We start from the raw sequence: 19,348 nt of genomic DNA, 5'->3' as shown, positions 1-19,348 counted from the left end.
GTCTTGAACTCCTGACCTCAGGTGATCCACCAGCCTCGGCCTCCCAAAGTGCTGGGATTACAGACGTGAGCCACTGCGCCCGGTGATTCCTCAGTTTTTTCTAGCTATCAACCTCCTTTTGGCTTTTTCTTTCCTAACCAACCTAGTCCCATGTCCTATTTCTTTCTTTCTTTTTTTTGAGATGGAGTCTCGCTCTGTTGCTCAGGCTGGAGTGCAGTGGCGTGATCTTGGCTCACTGCAAGCTCCGCCTTCCAGGTTCATGCCATTCTCTTGCCTCAGCCTCCTGAGTAGCTAGGACTACAGGTGCCCGCCACCACGCCCGGCTAATTTTTTGTATTTTTAGTAGAGATGGGGTTTCACTGTGTTAGCCAGGATGGTCTCGATCTCCTGACCTCGTGATCCACCCGCCTCAGCCTCCCAAAGTGCTGCGATTACAGGCGTGAGCCACTGCACCTGGCCTCCATGTCCTATTTCTTAACTGGTTTCCCTACAGTCTATTTTCTTTGCTCCTGATTTCCCTTCATAATACTACAGCTTAAAATGGTATGGTTATTTGATGTGTTATTTATTATTATTACATGTCTGAGCAGTAACTCTCTATTGTTTAGCACATTACCTGACACTAAATAAATGTTTAGCAATTATAGTAATTATATGTGGAATAAATGAAAGAAAAGCAGCTGAACACTTAAGGAGATAAGAAACCATGTCTCTGGATGCCACAGCACATTCACGGTCTCAGTGCAAGGATATCAGAGACGACAGCAATGACACTGACTTGACTCAGCGGGGCACTTAACACCTCTGGACAGCTCCCTCTCCTACTCCTTTCCACTGTTATTCCAAACCCTCTCTACTCTCCCAAAGTCCCATTGCAACTTGTTTCCTTCAACTTTCCACAGTTAACTTGGCCTTCTATACTACCAAGAAAATGGAGGCTAGCTAGTGTGATTTCTCTCAATTACTTTCTCTCACCTGCAGACTTATCTCCTTTCTCTAATCTAAGAGAATGATGTGACCTATGTCCTTGGTCTCATTCCCTCATCTCCTAGTTTTCTCTCTCTAGTGACTACTTTTCCTCAGCCTGGAAACACGCTCAAGTCTGGTCTCTCATACCCTTAAAAGAAAACAACCTCCATGCCCCCAAACCTTAACTTGATCCTGTGTTCTAAGTTCTTATTTATTTATTTATTACAGTTGAACCCAGGTACCTTTCTCTTTGGCTTCTTTCTTTTTCTGATCATTTTCTTTCACGTGCTTCAGGAAGCTGTCTTGGCTCTTAGAGTGCTTTATGTGCTCAATACACACATTAATTAGAGTGCTTAATGTGCTCAATACACACATTAATTCTCTTGGCAAGAATCTTGCCCTTAACTTGTGTACAACAATGCCAGCAGCATGCTGGGTAACATTGTAGACTCCTTCAGTTCTGCCATGGTAACACTTGTGGAGCATTCCTTTTTGAACAGTACCCATTCCCTTGATGTCTACATTATCACCTTTCTTATAGATTCGCATATGCATGGCCAAAGGAACAACTCCATCTTTTCTAAAAGACCTAGAGAACATATATCAGGTGCCTCTCCTCTTTCCCTTTGTGTTAGTTATTTTGGTGAATTACTGGAAGATGGCAGTTCCGGCTGAAAGTCTAAGTTCTCTTTATTAAGAAGGAAGTCTCTACTTGCTGTCCCCATTTTCTTCCCTTGCCAGTCAATTTTTCTACCCACTGGCATCTTGCTTCTGTCTCACCACTCCTCTGAAACTCCTCCCCCACTCTAAGTTTGCCAATGATTTCCCCAGTGATAGATCCTAAAGACAAAGACCCCCGGTCTTTAGCTTAGCATCAATTTCTGTTCTTCATTTAATACCTAATGTGTACCGGCAAATCACTTTCTCCTTTTTGACTACCCTGCCCCTGCTCCCCTCAGTTTCTAAGACATTAAGTCCCTCTGGTAACTCTCTGACCATTCCAGTTCCATATCCTTTGTCAGTAACCCTACCCTATCCACCGCCCTTAAAACAGAGAGTCTGTTTGACCTTCAAAGTGCTTTGAAACATAAATTTATTGACAATTTTTTTGAAGCAGGGTCTCACTCTGTTCACCCAGGCTGTAGGGCAGTGGTGTGTTCATGGCCCACTGCAGCCTCAACCTCACAGGCTCAAGCAATCCTGCTACTTCAGCATCTTGAATAGCTGGGATTCCAGGTGTATGCTACCATGCATGGCTAATTTTTTAATATTCTATAGAGATGAGGTCTCACTATGTTGCCCAGGCTGGTCTAGAACTTCTGGACTCAAGCAATCCTCCCACTTTGGCCTCCCAAGGTGAGGAGATTATAGGTGTGAGCCACTGCGCTCAGCCCATTGACAATTAATTGTACTTAAAAATCCAGCTTCCTTTGAAAAATCATAAAATTTGAACACACATGTCCATCTAGCAACAACTGGCCAGAGATGAGCAGTGGCTGCCATTTTAGACATGAGATGGTGTTAAGTGCTATGGAGAAAAATGAAGCAGAGAAAGAGTAACAGGGAGTGCTGCTGTGTATACTTACTTGTGTTATAAGCTATGGCAGGGAAAATCTCTTCACTAAGCTGACATTTAAACAGAGATCTATAGGAATTAGGGGAGGCAGCCATGCAGCTGTTTGGAAAAAGAACATTAAAGGCAGTGGGGGGAGCTAGGCATGGTGGTGTGCACCTGTAATCCCAGCTACTCTGGAGGATGAGGTGGAAGGATCACTTGAGCCCAGGAGTTTAAAACCAGCCTGGGCAACATAGCTTGTGCTATCTGAAAAAAAGGTAGTGGGAGCAGCAGATATAAAAGGCCCTGAGGCAGAAGAATAACTGGCTAGCTTGGGAATTAGCAAGGAGGTCAGGGGCACTGAAATGTAGTTAGCCAACAATGAGTGGTAGAAAATGAGACCAAAGAGGTAGAGAAGGGCAAGTGGTGTAGGGTTTCAGTGTTTCTACTTTCTCATTTGTAATTCACTTTCCAACACATTGTAATTGGGATTTTCTTTTGCTTGTAAAATCCAATGAACATTTTCTCAGTCCTTATCAAATGCCTGACCATTTGATATGGTTAACAACCATCCACCTTCTTGAAACTTTCTTATTATTCCTTCTATGTTTCTGACTATTCCTTCACATTCTCATTTGTGGGCTCCTATTCTTTTGTCAACTTCTTAAATAGGATGTCTTCCACGATTTCATCACCACTCCTCTCCTTGTTCTATATACACTCTTCTGAATGTCTTTAGCCACACTTATGGCTATCACCATCCTGTATGTTGATGACTCCTTATTAGTTATCTATTGATGCATAGCAAATTATCCTAAAACTTAAAAGCCTAAAACAACAAAAAACATTTATTATCTCACAGTTTTTGAGAATCAGGAATTCAGGAACAGCTTAGCTGGGTGGTTCTGGCTTAGGATCTCTTAAGAGGCTACAGTCCCGTCCTGGCTAACATGGTGAAACCTTGTCTCTACTAAAAATACAAAACATTAGCTGGGCGTGGTGGCAGGCACCTGTAGTCCCAGCTACTCTGGAGGCTGAGGCAGAAGAATGGCATGAACCCGGGAGGCGGAGCTTGCAGTAAGCCAAGATCGTGCCACTGCACTCTAGACTGGGCGACAGAGCAAGATTCCACCTCAAAAAAAAAAAAAAAAAAAAAGAGGCTGCAGTCATCTGAAGCCTAGACTGGGACTGGAGGATCTGTTTCCAAGACGGCTCATTTACATGGCTGCTAATAGGAGACCTCAGTTCTTTGCCATGTAAATTTCTCCTCTGGGCTGCCTGAGTGTCCTTATGACGTGGCAGCTAACTTTCCCCAGAATGAGTGATCCCAGGGAGAACAAGGTAGCAGAACAATGCTTTGTGATTTAATTTTGGAGGGCACACATCATAATTTCTGCAACATTATACTGGTAACATAGGTCAGCCCTATTTAGTGTAGGAGGGGACTATACAAGGATATCAATACTGGGCGGCAACAACCACTATGGACCACCCTGGAGGCCAGCTGCCACAACTCTCTGACTCTCTAAAAGATCAGATCTAACATCAGAGCCCCAGACCTATAAAATCAGCTGCCTACTGGATAGCTGTTGTTTATAATGGCAAGAACTTTACCATTACTTCAGAAACTTTCATTTGTAAAAACTCAGAATCTGTTACAATGGCACGTCCATCAATGTTCTCTTTGGGAGTTGTGTGATGGTCATGGTAGTGGTTAGGTGTTGGCTTTGAGCACTGTGAAATAAAGTTAAAGAGGAGTTTGGGCCCGGTGTGGTGGCTCACGCCTGTAATCCCAGCTACTCGGGAGGCTAAGGCAGGAGAATCACTTGAACCCGAGAGGTGGAGGTTGCAGTAAGCCAAGATCGTGCCACTCCAGCCTAACAGCCTAACTGACAGAGCAAGACTCTGTCTCAAAAGAAAAAAAAAAGAAAAGGGGACTTTGTAACTATCATTTATTGAGTACCCACCTGTGTTAGGCATGATGCCTAGTACTTTACAACCACTATCTTAAAACAACTTGATGAACAGAAGTTCTTCTTCCCATTTCACAGATGAGAAAACAAAGGTTTTGAGAGTAACTTGCTTACACTTACCAATTACACAACTAGTAAATTACAGAGCAGGAGTCAAAATGTAGGCTTCTTTTCTTTTCTTTTTTTTTTTGAGACAGAGTTTTGCTCTTGTTGCCCAGGCTGGAGTGCAATGGCACAGTCTCGGCTCACTGCAACCTCCGCCTCCTGGGTTCAAGTGATTCTCCTGCCTCGGCCTCCCAAATAGCTGGGATTACAGGCACCTGCCACCGTGCCTAGTTAATTTTTGTAATTTTTTAGTAGAGATGGGGTTTCACCATGTTGGCCAGGGTGGTCTCGAACTCCTGACCTCAGGTGATTCACCTGCCTTGGCCTACTAAAGTGCTGGGATTACAGGCATGAGCCACTGTACCTGGCCTATAGGCCTATTTTCAAGTTTTGTTGTTTTTGTTTAAAACATCACTCCCTGGCTCTCTAGCATTTTGAATTCTTTGCCTGTTCTGTACAACAAGGACACCACAGTCCCATTGTAGTTGTTATCCACCAATGTACCAACAGGGTTCTAAAAGTGAATTCTCAAATACTAGAACACCAAGGAGTTTTTCTGTTATTTAAAAAATTGAGTCAGTTCAGTGCTACTTTATTTCAACCTTACCAGTAATTCTCAAAATTAACTGGCCACAAAAACTGAACTCCATCTGCAAAACAACAGTTTCTCAATTTTCCTTACCAAACCATCTCTTCTATAGTTGTTTTCTACCTTACTAGGCTGAACATAAAAAATATATTGCCAGTAGGACCGCTTAAAATTTCCTCAAAGTTACTAATTCCCAAATATTAAACCACGGGGAACAGAGAAAGGCATGGTAAAGTATGTTGAATCTCTTTTAAATCTACTGCCTGGTTTTCTCTACTATCGCTGGACTGCCTGACTTTTTAAAGACCCTGGACAAATTCTTCTTTTCATAACTGTTTAAATGCATATTACAGATCCCTTGGGCCATGCACTAATGCACAAATGAAATCTAGGAGGGGCACTGCTGCCAGTGCTTAGGTTCTGACACTTGCAAAAGCAGTTAACTTTTGTTAAAAAAAAAAAAAAAAATTAACGATGATGGAGGAGGAGGAACAGGAGGAGGAAGAGAAAAAAATAGCAAAAGGCAAAGTCCAAATGACAATTTAAGGAGCTGTCAAAGAAAAGGGAAAAGAGAAAGCAAGTAGAAGTCACTGTCCTTAATTACCTCACAATTTTTCACCCATCCAGTGTTCCCTGCTTCCTAGTCTTTTCCCCTTACAGAATCGCTACAGAATTGTAACACCATTACAGATGAAAAATTCACTCTACTGGTTTCTTGCAAATTTAATTTATTAAGCTTTCTTGATGTCCAATCCAATGTTTAACAGTTCAAATTCACTAAATGCACATTTTAAAGTAAATTTATGAAGACGCAATGATCCACAGCTCTTGGGGAGCTGGGGACAAAGAGATCACACAGTAGTATTTTGCAGTACTCTAGAGTGGGATGTGAAATAACGATAATTCCAAACATTTTAGTTAGGGTTTAGAAAAAGAGGAAAATAACCTAATCAAAATGATCCAAGAGTAAATTTAACTTTCATATGTGTTTTAAATGTATCAGAGAAGAGAAGTTAAGATTCATTATATATTTGCTCCAGCATAGAACGGACATTGCAGTATAATCCCACACTTGTTCCCCAGATTGCTTTTAGGTTTTGGTTGAGCTAGGTCCTATAATCTACCCCAGTGGCAACTCAGGACCCAGGAAAACAAGGGAAAAAGGAAAAACTTTTAACCACCAGTTTTACTACTAAAGGCAAAATTTCTCTGCAATGACTGGAAGGAAAGCTAGAATTCTGAGGGTCTTTTGTTTTCTCACACAGTAAGACAGCTAGAAAAGCTGTATGTAAATCCTGCAGACTTCCTAAGTCATCAGGGGACCCTAGACACCACAGGTCCAACCCTTCAAATGTCTAAGTATCGGGGATTACGGTTTCTGAAAGGAAGGTGGCTGAAGATATTCAATAACAAACTTTCTACCAAAATAAGGAAACATGGTCCATTTTGTTCTTTTTGTCAAACAAGAAAGGGAAAATGATGAGGAGGCATGGATGTGTCCTTATTCACCATTAAGAAGACAAAGGGTGAGACATAACAGCTCTGAAAAGGGAGACGACCAGTTACAAGTGAAACACTATTACTAACAAGATTAGTCAGGTATTGGAAGAAATGAGGCTTGCAACTCAACAAAGGGCAGAAAAGTATAGACACGTCTTTTTTCTAAATGAGACTGTCCTTGGGTGGGCAGGGTAATGTTTCTTGAAAGTCAATGTAATTTGTAAGGCCGGATGCGGTGGCTCACGCCTGTAATCCCAGCACTTTGGGAGGCTGAGGCGGGTGGATCACGAGGTCAGGAGTTCAAGACCAGTCTGGTCAAGATGGTGAAACCCCATCTCTACTGAAAATACAAACATTAGCTGGGCATGGTGGCCGGCACCTGTAGTCCCAGCTACTCGGGAGGCTGAGGCAGAGAACTGCTTGAACCCGGGAGGTGGAGGTTGTAGTGAGCCGAGATCGCGCCACTGCATTCCAGCCTGGGCAATAGAACGGGGACACTATCTCAAAAAAAAAAAAAAAAGTCAGTGTAATTTACAACAGCAGTTTCTAAATATTAAAAAAATCCTTCACACATGTTATATGTCTTACTTTTAAAAAGTTGGATCTCAGCCATACTCTAGAGTACTTGGGTTTCAAAAGTCAGAAAGGAAAATAAAAATAAGGACTCATCGCTGGAGTACTGATAAGCTGCAATGTCCTTTGAGTAACTCAAGACCAAAAACCAAAAGATAATGCCAGGAAAAAAACAGGGAAGTGGCTAAATGACAAAGTATCTGAACTTCTGCTTAAGACAAAGGACACAATTACGCAAAAAGCTATGCACGGGAAGATAACATGGCAGGAATGAAAACAGCTATCAATAAGGATAGTAATATTGTGGATGATTTTTTTCTTTTTGAAAATTTTCTTAAATTATGTTATTATACTGTGTTTTCAGTTTTTAAAAAGGACCGAAAAGTGGGGAGGGGCAGTACAGGAAAACACACCGTGGGAACAGAGTCAAGCACACAGATGTTTTGCGTAAGCTAAATTTTCAGACATCTGCCTTTGTGCAAGACTTGAAAAAGTAGAGCTGCTGTCAACAAGTTCTCTGCAGTGAGAGAGGGGTGGAGCCTGAGAGAAAGTGAACCGTGAAGAAACCAACAATCCGAAGCCACAGGGCTGAAGAACAAATAATTTCTTAGATTAAGTTCCTCATTTATGAGCTACCCCTCTTCCCAAAATGCTTTGCCATCGGCAATGTCTACTACTCAAATAAGGAGACCTTAAGCTGCCCATATGTCTCCACTTAAGTGACTGAGGTTCTCTGTCAGTAGCACTACTTAGCTCTATGCAAGATATCCTATCTCTGTAGGCAAGATATCCCATGTCTGTGGGAGATGAGATATGGTACAATATACTGTATAAAAATCTGGGTGAGATGCAAAAGGCCCCAAACCTCCCTTCATTTTCCAATTCCAAATAAAAAAAAGCTTATCATGTACAGAAAACTCATGTAAAAGCAAAGACAATACAGTTGTTCATCTGCTCTACTGCCTTGCTTTGATATATGTTTAACTTTATTTCTGTTTAGTTAAATGAATACTCCTAGGCCTATATTGTTTGCTCTTGCATGTAAGGCAATGAAGGGAAATTGTCATTCACACTGCTTTATATAGTGCCCAGTGTAATGCTATATACACAGTGCTTAATGAATGTGATCTGAAAATGGTAATAGGGAAGCTGAAGACTCAAGAACACCTTGGAAGATAATAAAGTATGGAAGATATTACAAAACCTCTTCTCTGGTACATGTGAAGAACGGGAAGGTAACATGGCAGGAATGGAAATGGCCCTAAGTAAGGAACTTAACATTGTGGGTAATTTTTTCTCTTTTTGAAAATTTTCTTTAATGATATTATTCTGTGTTTTCAATTTTGATAAAGGACCAAAGTGATTCTGGGGTGGGGAGTAGGGCAGCTCTTCTGGCAGGTGAGAAAGCCCACATTTGTCATACAAACCACAGGAAAGGCCTTATTTGTTCTTGTTTGCAGCCTTTAATCAGGCCTCATGCTAGGGGGAACTTCTTCCACTTGAAAAATTTACTTGCAAAGTTCTATCTGGTGTTCTGTCTTGAACTTCCCTTTTCTGAGAAGTTGGGTGTATTGTATGGGATACTCCCATACATCTACCTTCTGGGCAAACTGACTACAAAAGACGTGGGAAATCTCTTGTTCAGGCACAGTAGCCTCTCTTAGGTCCTATATAAGCTCCTCTTCCTGAATTCTCAGTCAGTTAATTCCACATAGTTCACAGGACCCACATTTTCCTGTTGGTAACAGCAAAAGCTACAACAGACCAAATTATAATTTAATCAACTAGATACAGATTTTAACTCAAAGGTGTAATACATGCAAAACAGAGGAAGGTGCCTATTCTTTCTGTACTCATATAATCTAACTGAGGTTTTAAAATGTGGATGTCAGAACCTATTCTAGCCGGGCAGGGTGGCTCACACCTGTAATCCCAGCACTTTGGGAGGCCGAGGTGGGTGGATGGCCTGAGGTCGGGAGTTCAAGATCAGCCTGACCAACATGGTGAAACCCCATCTCTACTAAAAATACAAAATTAGCCGGGCGTGGTGGCACATGCCCGTAATCCCAGCTACTTGGGAGGCTGAGGCAGGGGAATCACTTGAACCCGGGAGGCGGAGGTTACAGTGAGCCAAGATCGTGCCATTGCACTCCAGCCTGGGCAACAAGAGCAAAACTCTGTCTCAAAAAAAAAAAAAAACAAAACAAAAACAAAACCCTATTCTAAGGACCCAGATTTGGTAATTTTTTTTTTTTTTTTAAAGAGACAGAGTCTCGCTCATTGCCCAGGCTGGAGTGCAGTGGTGCATTCTCAGCTCACTGCAACCTCCACCTCACGGGTTCTAGCAATTCTTCTGCCTCTGCCTCCCGAGTAGCTGGGATTACAGGCGCATGCCACCATGCCCAGCTAATTTTTGGTATTTTAGTAGAGACAAGGTTTCACCGTGTTGCCCAGGCTGGTCTCAAACTCTTGAGTTCAGGCAATCCACCGGCCTCGGCCTCCCAAAGTCTAGGATTACAGGTGTGAACCACCGTGCCCGGCCGTTAATTTTTTCTGAAGGTGTTCTAGTTGATTCTGAAACTCAGTTTGGTTTGAAAACTTTTCAAGAATACATCACAGATTTTCATTGAGAGCTTATTATGTAGCAGGTCCCATTCAAGGCACTGGAATACAGCAATGAACTTTTATAAAAGCCAGGGAATCGGCCAGGCACGGTGGCTCACGCCTGTAATCCCAGCACTTTGGGAGGCCGAGACGGGCAGATCACGAGGTTAGGAGATCGAGACCATCCTGGCTAACATGGTGAAACCCCGTCTCTACTAAAAATACAAAAAATTAGCCGGGCATGGTGGTACGTGCCTGTAGTCCCAGCTACTCAGGAGGCTGAGGCAGGAGAATTGCTTGAACCCAGGACGCAGAGGTTGCAGTGAGCCAAGATTGCACCACTGCACTCCAGCCTGGGCGACACAGCAAGAATCAGTCTCCAAAAAAAAAAAAAAAAAAAAAAAGCCAGGGAATCCCATTACTGGGTATATACCCAAAAGATTCTAAATCATTCTACTATAAAGACACATGCCACATGCACATGTATGTTTACTGCAGCTACATTTACAATAGCAAAGACTTGGAACCAACCCAAATGCCCATCAATGATAGACTGGATAAAGAAAATGTGGCACATATACACCATGGAATACTATGCAGCCATAAAAAAGAATGAGTTTATATCCTTTGCAGGGACACGGATGAAGCTGGAAAACATCATTCTCAGCAAACTAACACAGGAACAGAAAACCAAACACTGCATGTTCTCACTCATAAGTGGGAGTTGAACAATGAGAACACATGGACACAGGGAAGGGAACATCACACACTGGGGCCTGTCGGAGGGCTGGGGGCAAGAGGAGGGAGAGCAGTAGGACAAATATCTAATCCATATGGGGCTTAAAACCTAGATGATGGGTTTATAGGTGCAGCAAACCACCATGGCACATATATACCTATGTAAGAAACCTGCATGTTCTGCAAATGTATCCCAGAACTTAAAAGAAAATTTAAAAAAAGCCAGGGAATCAATAGATTTGTGACAGTGGAGGTAGAGAGAGACAAATAAGTAAAATGTCAGGTGATAATAAATGCTGTGAAGTAAGCAGTGGGTAAGAGGCTAAAAAATGACAAGGTGCACTGCTGTTTTAGGTAAGGAGGTGGTCAAGATGATATTCGAGCAGAGACTTAAATAAACAATAAAACAAACACACTAACCGCCCTCTCCAGAAGAGAGGGGAGGCAGAACGCTTCTTCCTCCATGGAAGGACATCTATTCAATCCATTCTGGAGCCTGGGTAGGCATTAGTCAGGTGAAAGGAGGTTAGGAGGGAAAAGAAAGGATGTTTCAGGCAGGGGGAGCAGCATGTGCAAAGGCCTGGTCAGAGGGACAGAACAACTTCAATCCTATTGTATGGGGAAACAGTGGAGAGGGCTTCAGTACAGATGGGGAGAGGTACAGATTTGGAAGGGTTTTCTATGGCTTGCTAAGGAATCTAGCTTTATTCTGAGGCTAAGAGAGAGCCAGAGTTTGCATTTCTAGAAAGATTCCTCCAACTACAATATGGAGAATGGATTGGAAGAGGGGTGAAACTTAGAAAAAGGGAGATAGATGTTACTTTGGTATTCCAGGCAAGTAACAAGGGTGGTCTGATCTGAGCTAATGAGAATAAAGAGAATATAGATACCATGGGGGCTATTTGTCTAGTTTATTTTTTTAGTACAATGGTAAATTTACTCCATGAAGATATTCAAATTATAAGAACAATGAGAAATGTTTTGATATGTGAAAATCCCTTGCATTCATAAAGAATGTTTTTTCTTTGAAGTTCTTGATTCTTCTGACAGGTCCTTGTCTCTAAAAAATTGCAAGGCTTTGAGTCACCCAGCAGGGTCAAAAAAGGTCTATCTACATGGCTATTGCCTTTCATACCATCTGCCTTTGCCCAAACTTTTCTCAAAATAGGTTTTTTCTACCATCTCAATTTTGTCTTAAGTTACACTTGTGAATCCTCAGATTTGGATATCAAATCTCCCTTAATCTATCTACCGGCTACCAGCCAATCATCCTGGACAAGCCAGGGAAGCTTACAGGCAATTCTTCCTTATGTCATTTTGTTATCACACATGTCTATATCATTTCCTGCCAGGCATCAAACTTACAGCATTAGGGAGGAACAGCTGAAGAGAATGCTTTTACACAAAGGACTTCCTTCCTTATCCCCCATTCAACGGATATGACAATATACTAATGGGCTCTAGTCAAATGAACAATAATGCAGATAAGTTCTGAAACTACCATTTTAAACCAATAATAGACAAAGAAAGTTCAGTTTCCTGAACACAGTAACAAGGAAAAGATGAATGGGAAATCTGAAGCCAGCTTCGATCAAAAGAAGACAAGTGAATTTTACAAATTCATCTGTATTACATTACAATAGGATGTTAGTGAAAAACTGGCAAGCAGGTAATATTAAATTTCTTTGACTCTCAGCTAAATTAAGTAATCCATTATTAAAAAATATCTATGAGAAGGCAGTTTTCAGGAACTTGAATTTCCCTAGTTCTAAAATCAGTAGTTGTGTAAAACATGGCTGCTGGAGAATGAAAAGATAATTTACGTTAAAGATGAACCACAGGCTATCCCTAGGAAATAACTGGTGGAGTAAGTCCAGAGAATAAGATTTGATCCAATATATATCTTAACCATAGAAAAGCTGTCATATTTTAATAGGCGACTAACTTTGCTTCTTACCTCTCTTCTATAAATGCAATTGTAACACTTAAAAAGATGTTAGAACCCACAGCTAGTAAGTCACTGAATGGGGAAAAACGGAAAACCCTTCCTCTAAGATCTGGAACATGACAAGGATGCCCATTTTTACCACTGTTATTCAAAATAGTGCTAGAAGTCCTAGACAGGGCAATCAGACAAGAAAAGAAACAAAGAGCATCCCAATTGGAAAGGAAGAAGTCAAATTATCCTTGTTTGCAGGCCAGGCGCGATTGCTCACACCTGTAATCCCAGCACTTTGGGAGGTCAAGGTGGGCAGATCACAAGAGGCCAGGAGTTCGAGACAAGCCTGGCCAACATGGCAAAACCCCTTCTCTACTAAAAATACAAAAATTAGCTGGGCGTGGTCTCAAACTTCTGGCCTCATGATACACCCACCCCAGCCTCCCAAAGTGCTGGGATTACAGACATGAGCCACTGTACCCAGGCAGATGATATGATCTCACATTTGAAAAAAACCTAAAGACTCCACCAAAAAACTATTAGAACTGATAAACAAATTCAGTAAAATTGTGGGATACATAATCGGCATACAAAAATCAGTAGCATTTCTATATGCCAACAGCAAACAATCTGAAAAAGAAATTTAAGAAGTAATACCATTTACAGTAGTCACACATAAAATTAAATACCTCGGAATTAACCAAAGAAGTGAACAACCTCTATAATAAAAACTGTTAACACACAGGTGAAAGAAATTGAAGACGACACCAAAAAAGGAAAAGATATTCCATGTTCATGGATTGAAAGAATATTGTGAAAATGTCTATACTACACAAAACAATCTAAAGATTCAATGCAATCCCTATCAAAAAACCAATGACATTCTTCACAGAAACAGAAAAAATAATCCTAAAATTTACATGGAACCACAACATACCCAGAATAGCCAAAATCATCCTAAGCAAAAGGAACAAAACCGGAGGAATCACATTGTCTGACTTCAAATTATATTACTGAGCTATAGTAACCAAAACAGCATGGTAATGTCATAAAAAGAGACACACAGACCAATGGGATATAACACAGAATCCAGGAATAAATCCATACATCTACAGTGAACTCATTTTTGACAAAAGTGTCAAGAACATCCATTGGGGAAAGGAGAGTCTCTTCAATAAATGATGTCAGAAATACTGATGTCCATATGCAGAAGAGTGAAACTAGCCTCCATCTCTCGCCATATACAAAGTCAAATCAAAATGGATTAAATACTTAAACCTAAGACCTCAAACTATGAAACCACTACAAGAAAACATTGGGGAAACTCCAGGACATTGAACTGGGCAAAGATTTCTTGAGTAATACCCCACAAACACAGGTAACCTAAGCAAAAATGGACAAACAGGATCACATCAAGTTAAAAAGCCTCTGCACAGCAAAAGAAACAACAAAGAGACCACCCACAGAATGGGAAAAAATATCTATAAACTACCCATCTGACAAGGGATTGATAACCAGATTAATATAAGAAGCTCAAACAACTCTATAGGAAAAAAAATCTAATAATCTGATTTAAAAATGGGCAAAGGGTCTGAATAGACATTTCTCAAAAGATGACATTGAGATGGCAAACAGTTACATGAAAAGGTGCTCAACATCACTGATCATCAGAGAAATGCAAACCAAAACTACAATGAGATATCATCTTATCCCAGTTAAAATGGCTTTAATCCAGAAGATAGGAAATAATAAATGCTGGTGAGGATATGGAGAAAAGGGAACCCTCATATGCTGTTGGTAGGTGTGTAAACTAGTACAACCACTATGGAGAACAGTTTGGAAGTTCCTCCAAAAACTAAATAGAACTACCATACGATCCAGCAATCTTGTTGCTGGGCATATACCCAAAGAAAGGAAATCAGTATAAAAAGAGATATCTGTACTTCCATGTTCATTGCAGCTCTACTCACAATAGCCAAGATTTGCAAGTAACCTGTGTCCATCAACAGGTGAATGGATAAAGAAAATGTGGTACATTCATACAATGGGGTACTATTCAGCTATAAAAAGAATGAGGTCCTGTCTTTTGCAACAACATGGATGGACTGGAGGTCATTATGTTAAGTGAAATAAGCCAGGCACAGAAAGACAAACTTCACATATTCTCACTTATTTGTGGGAGCTAAAAATGAAAACAATTGAACTCATGGAGCTAGGGAGTAGAATGATGGTTACCAGAGACTGGCAAGGCTAGTAGCTGTGGAGAGGAAGTGGGGATGGTTAATGGGTACAAAAATATAGTTAGACAGAATAAATAAGATATAGTATTTGATAGCACAGCAGGGTGACTAAAGTCAACAACAATAAATTACCGTATGTTTAAAATAAGTAAAAGAGGCCCAGGCATGGTGGCTCACACCTGTAAACCCAGCACTTCGGGAGAGGCTGAGATGGGCAAATGGCTTGAGCTCAGGAGTTCGAAACCAGCCTGGGCAACATGGTGAAAGCCCATCTCTACTAAAAATACAAAAAATTAGTTGAGTGTGGTTGCACGTGCCTGTGGTCCCTGCTACTTGGGAGGCTGAGGCGGAAGGACTGCTTGAACCCAGGAGGTTGAAGCTGCAGTGAGCTCTGCTCACTCCAGCCTGGGTGACAAAGTGGGACTCTGTCTAAATATATATATATATATAATTTTATATATATATAATTTGTTTGTAACACAAAGGAAGGAAAAATGCTGGAGGTGACAGATACTCCATTTACCCTGATGTGATTTGACTTTCTTTTTTTTTTTTTGGAGACAAGGTCTTACTCTGTCACCCAGGCTGGAGCAGAATGGCATGATCACCGCTCACTGTAGCCTTGACCTCCAGGGCTCAGGTAATCATCTCACTTCAGCCTCCCAAGTAATTGGGACTACAGATGTGTGCCACCACAACTCGGCTAATTTTTTTGGTATTTTTTGTAGAGATAGTGTTTCACCATGTTGCCCAGGCTGGTCTCGAACTCCTGGGCTCAAGCGATCTGCCTTCCTCGGCCTCCCAAAGTGCTGGGATTACAGGCATGAGCCACTGCACCCAGCCTAATGTGATTATTACACATTGCATGCCTGTATCAAAATATCTCTTGTACCCCATAAATATATATACCTACTATGTACCCACACAAGTTGTTTTTAAAATTTTAAAAAGATATGAAAATAATATATGATGAAAAATATGATAAGGTGACTGTTACATTCAGAATACAGCTATTTGAGAAGGGGCTCATCACTGGAAGTTCAAAATATCTCTAAATCAAACCTTTCCATAAATGGACTTACAGTTCTCAGATCATGTTTTCATTGACTTGATAGAGGCAGTACACAGTAGGTACACATTTGGCTAAGACTCAACTGACCAGAATTTTCTAATCACACTTCACTTATGTCTGGGTGCCTTTGAGTCAGTTTTAGCATTTTAGGCAGTTTCTCCATTCACATGAGATAAGGGTAGTATCTCAACATTTAAAGGCAGATAGGAAAAACATGGAATAGACAGGTGACCTGGAGTTCTTGCTCTGTCACTAATGAATTATATAATATGTGGTGAGACAATCCAGATTTCATTTCCTCATATTAACATTATAAATTCTTAAAGTTCATGATTTTAGGAGATTATCACTGGGGACCTTAAAAGCACTCTATTAAAGATGAGATCACCATATTTCTATAGTATTAAATAAGCAAAAATACCAACTAGGTTTTTCATAGCAGAAGTATTTTTTACTTATTTATTTATTTATTTATTTTGAGATGGAGTCTCACTCTGTCGTCCAGACTGGAGTGCAGTGGCACGATCTCGGCTCACTACAACCTCCGCCTCCCGGGTTCAAGTGATTCTCGTGCCTCAGCCTCCTGAGTAGCTGGGATTACAGGCATGCGCCACTACACCCGGCTAATCTGTGCATTTTTAGTAGAGATGGGGTTTCACCATGTTGGCCAGGATGGTCTCGAATTCCTGGCCTCAACTGATCTGTCCACCTGGGCCTCCCAAAGTGCTGAGATTACAGAAGAAGTAATTCTTAAAGAATGCCTCTAAAGGTTATGTCACAATGGGCTGGGCTTCTCTGCAAATGTGACTGTTCAGACCCTATAGGGTATTAAACCCTATTTAGTAATGAAATGATTAATTTGTTCATTCATTGGATCCTTGCTTCCACTGGAAATTTTTTCTGCAGATAGAATCCTGTCCCTCCAACCCCCTCACCCCACAACCCCAGTGCTGGTCAATTAAAAAAGAAAGGGATGGAGGGAGAATTTCTCCCACCAAAATTCTTGTAACAGAGAGCCTGCTTGGGTGATTTTACGCTCACAAAAGAGGGTAAAAGACAGCTGCCTGAGCTAAAAGCGTGGTGAAGTGATATCTCCTGCATTGGTTATATTACTGATTCACTTAGTCCCCTAGAAAAGTCATTTTACCTCTCTGCATCTGAGTTTCTTCATTTGTAAAACTAAATTAATGATATCTACCTTCTCTCACATACTTGGGGATAAAATATTTTCTTTCTTCTTAGTAGGCAAAAGTTTGCAGAAGCATTCTAAAAAGTAGCAAGCACCAGGAGTATATAAATGCAAATTATTATTCTAAAGAACATAAGGTACACGAAAAGCTTAGGCTTTACCTTTCACATTTGGAATAAATGTTGATTTCTGGACAATGAAATAGAAACAGAAGCCACCCTCCAGGCATGTTTTTATGTGGAATTAACTTCTGGCTTCTTTATGAAATAATTTGCTTTGGCTTTTAAAACAATTTTTTGGTCTAGTGCAAAAAAATTTTACCTAAGGAAACTGAGCAGCTGGAAAGAGCATTTCAGCCTATAAGCAGAACAAAAAGTGTTCCTATTTCGTTAAATATAATTCTAACAGTAGAAATGGAGACCAGCTAAGGTCATTTTACTGTCTCTCTCTATATCAGCCAAGTTCACACCTCGCTATATTTAGGCAAGGTATGCACACCCATTAAAGATAGAAGGAGGCTTCGGCTCATAGCAGTGAGGTCATTACCTCAGCTGAGGGGAAAAGACACTAACAGAAAAACTGTATTGGTGTGTTCCTTGGAAACCAACAGAACAACCAATGATCAATTTTATTTCATCCGGAATAGATAAATGTATAATCTCTAATACGCACTGAGCAATCTCTACCACACATAACTCCGGTACAGTCATGCCTAAAGCAAAGCAGCAAATATCTCAGGTAACTCACTTTCCAGGACTGCCTGCCACGCCTTAGCCAGAGACAAGAGCTACCCAGGTCAACAGGGTAAAATGTTCAGCAGTTTAGTCTCCTGGGAAATGGAAAAAAAACAGGTTTTCAACCTGGGAATCATCATTGTAACAATTAACACCAGGGTCTAGCTGGGAAGAGTCTTCCAGCAGTCTTTTAGTTGACAGCTTCCTGGATCCAGCATCCAGCAAAGGAAGAACCAAATGGGGACAGAGCTCACTTACAGATTTAGCAAAAACAAGCAAACAAATAAAAAACAAAACAAAAGCAAATCTTGTGGTACACAGATTTTCTAATAAAGATTGTGTTGAAGTGAGTCAGGCACAATAGGTGCCCTCAAGAGGAAGCTAAGAAAACCCCACTAACAACCAGATGTTTTTGGAACCTCCTCAACTGTCAGGGGAAACCAATTAAACATATTGAAAGAATGCAGTAAACATACTTCTGAAACATAAGTATAACAAATAGAAATGTTTATCTTCATTCAAAGAAACTGCATGTTGCAATTATGAAATTTCTTCTGCAGGAAAGTTAAACAGATATTCGATGTTTCCCCAAAGGTTTTCTAATGTCACTAAAAAGGATTATGAAATCTGCTGTACTTTTTTTTTCAAATCAGCAGTTAGTGCTATAAAGGTAATATTTTGAATGTTTTACTTTCCTCTTCATATTTAAACAATAGTTACCAAACAGAAACTTAACATAGTTTATATGCATTTATGTATTCATTTTCCAATATTTACTTCTAAACCAAAAGTTGTATAAATAGTTCATAGCTCAATACTTTAAAAAGGGTGAATTTTGAAAAATCTCATCTTGTTTCTTCTGTATTAAAAACACTACTTAATGAAAAATGTCTATCTAAATATTCTCATTTAACACTAAAAAGCTGAAATAATCCCCTTGGAGGAAAAATTTCTAAGATACATAAGTTTCTCCTTTACAGGGTGTTTAATTTCTTTCTTTCTTTCTTTCTTTTTTTTTTTTTTGAGATGGAGTCTCACTCTGTCGCCCAGGCAAGAATGCAGTGGTGCGATCTTGGCTCATTGCCTCACTGCTACCTCCACCTCCTGGGTTCAAGCGATTCTCCTGCCTCAGCTTCCCAAGCAGCTGGGACTACAGGCACCCGCCACCATGCCCGGCTAATTTTTGCATTAGCCGGAGATGGTGATGGGGTTTCACCATATTGGCCAGGCTGGTCTCGAACTCCTGAATTTGTGATTCGCCCACCTCGGCCTCCCAAAGTGCTGGGATTATAGGCATGAGCCACCGCATCTGGCCTAATTTCTAAGTGAGAGAAAATGGTCTGAGTTTTCTGAAGACTTTCAAGACATAGAAAGCCTTTCTATGCCTCGAGAAAGCCCAGAAATTGCCAGCGCAAATAAGCAAATGGCAAGTTGGCAAAAATGGCACATAAAATGTGGTTGCTCACACTTCCAAAAATTCATAACTATGCATGGTAGGCTGCAGAAATCAGCCTTAGTAGCAAAGAATGGCTTAATGGGTTGAATTCTTGGCCCTCAGTGCACAAACA

General features: G+C 40.7%; 1 protein-coding gene across 9 annotated transcripts in view; it reads right to left on the bottom strand.

Moving 5' to 3' along the window:
* SSH2 (slingshot protein phosphatase 2) overlaps nt 1-19,348 on the bottom strand; it is a 305,334-nt gene that overhangs the window by 89,436 nt on the left and 196,550 nt on the right. Inside the window, exon 1 of one of the 9 annotated variants that reach the window (XM_055388585.2) lies at nt 17,794-18,274. The exons of the other annotated variants lie outside the window; for them this stretch is intronic. The gene's annotated coding sequence lies outside the window, so the exon portion shown is untranslated. Of the gene's footprint in view, nt 1-17,793; nt 18,275-19,348 lie in introns of those variants that run through there. 9 annotated transcript variants of the gene reach the window in all.

The sequence above is a fragment of the Gorilla gorilla genome, chromosome 4 (genome assembly GCF_029281585.2).
Source record: "Gorilla gorilla gorilla isolate KB3781 chromosome 4, NHGRI_mGorGor1-v2.1_pri, whole genome shotgun sequence".
NCBI classification, from domain to species: Eukaryota; Metazoa; Chordata; class Mammalia; order Primates; family Hominidae; genus Gorilla; species Gorilla gorilla.
This window is presented reverse-complemented; position numbering and strand designations above follow the sequence as displayed.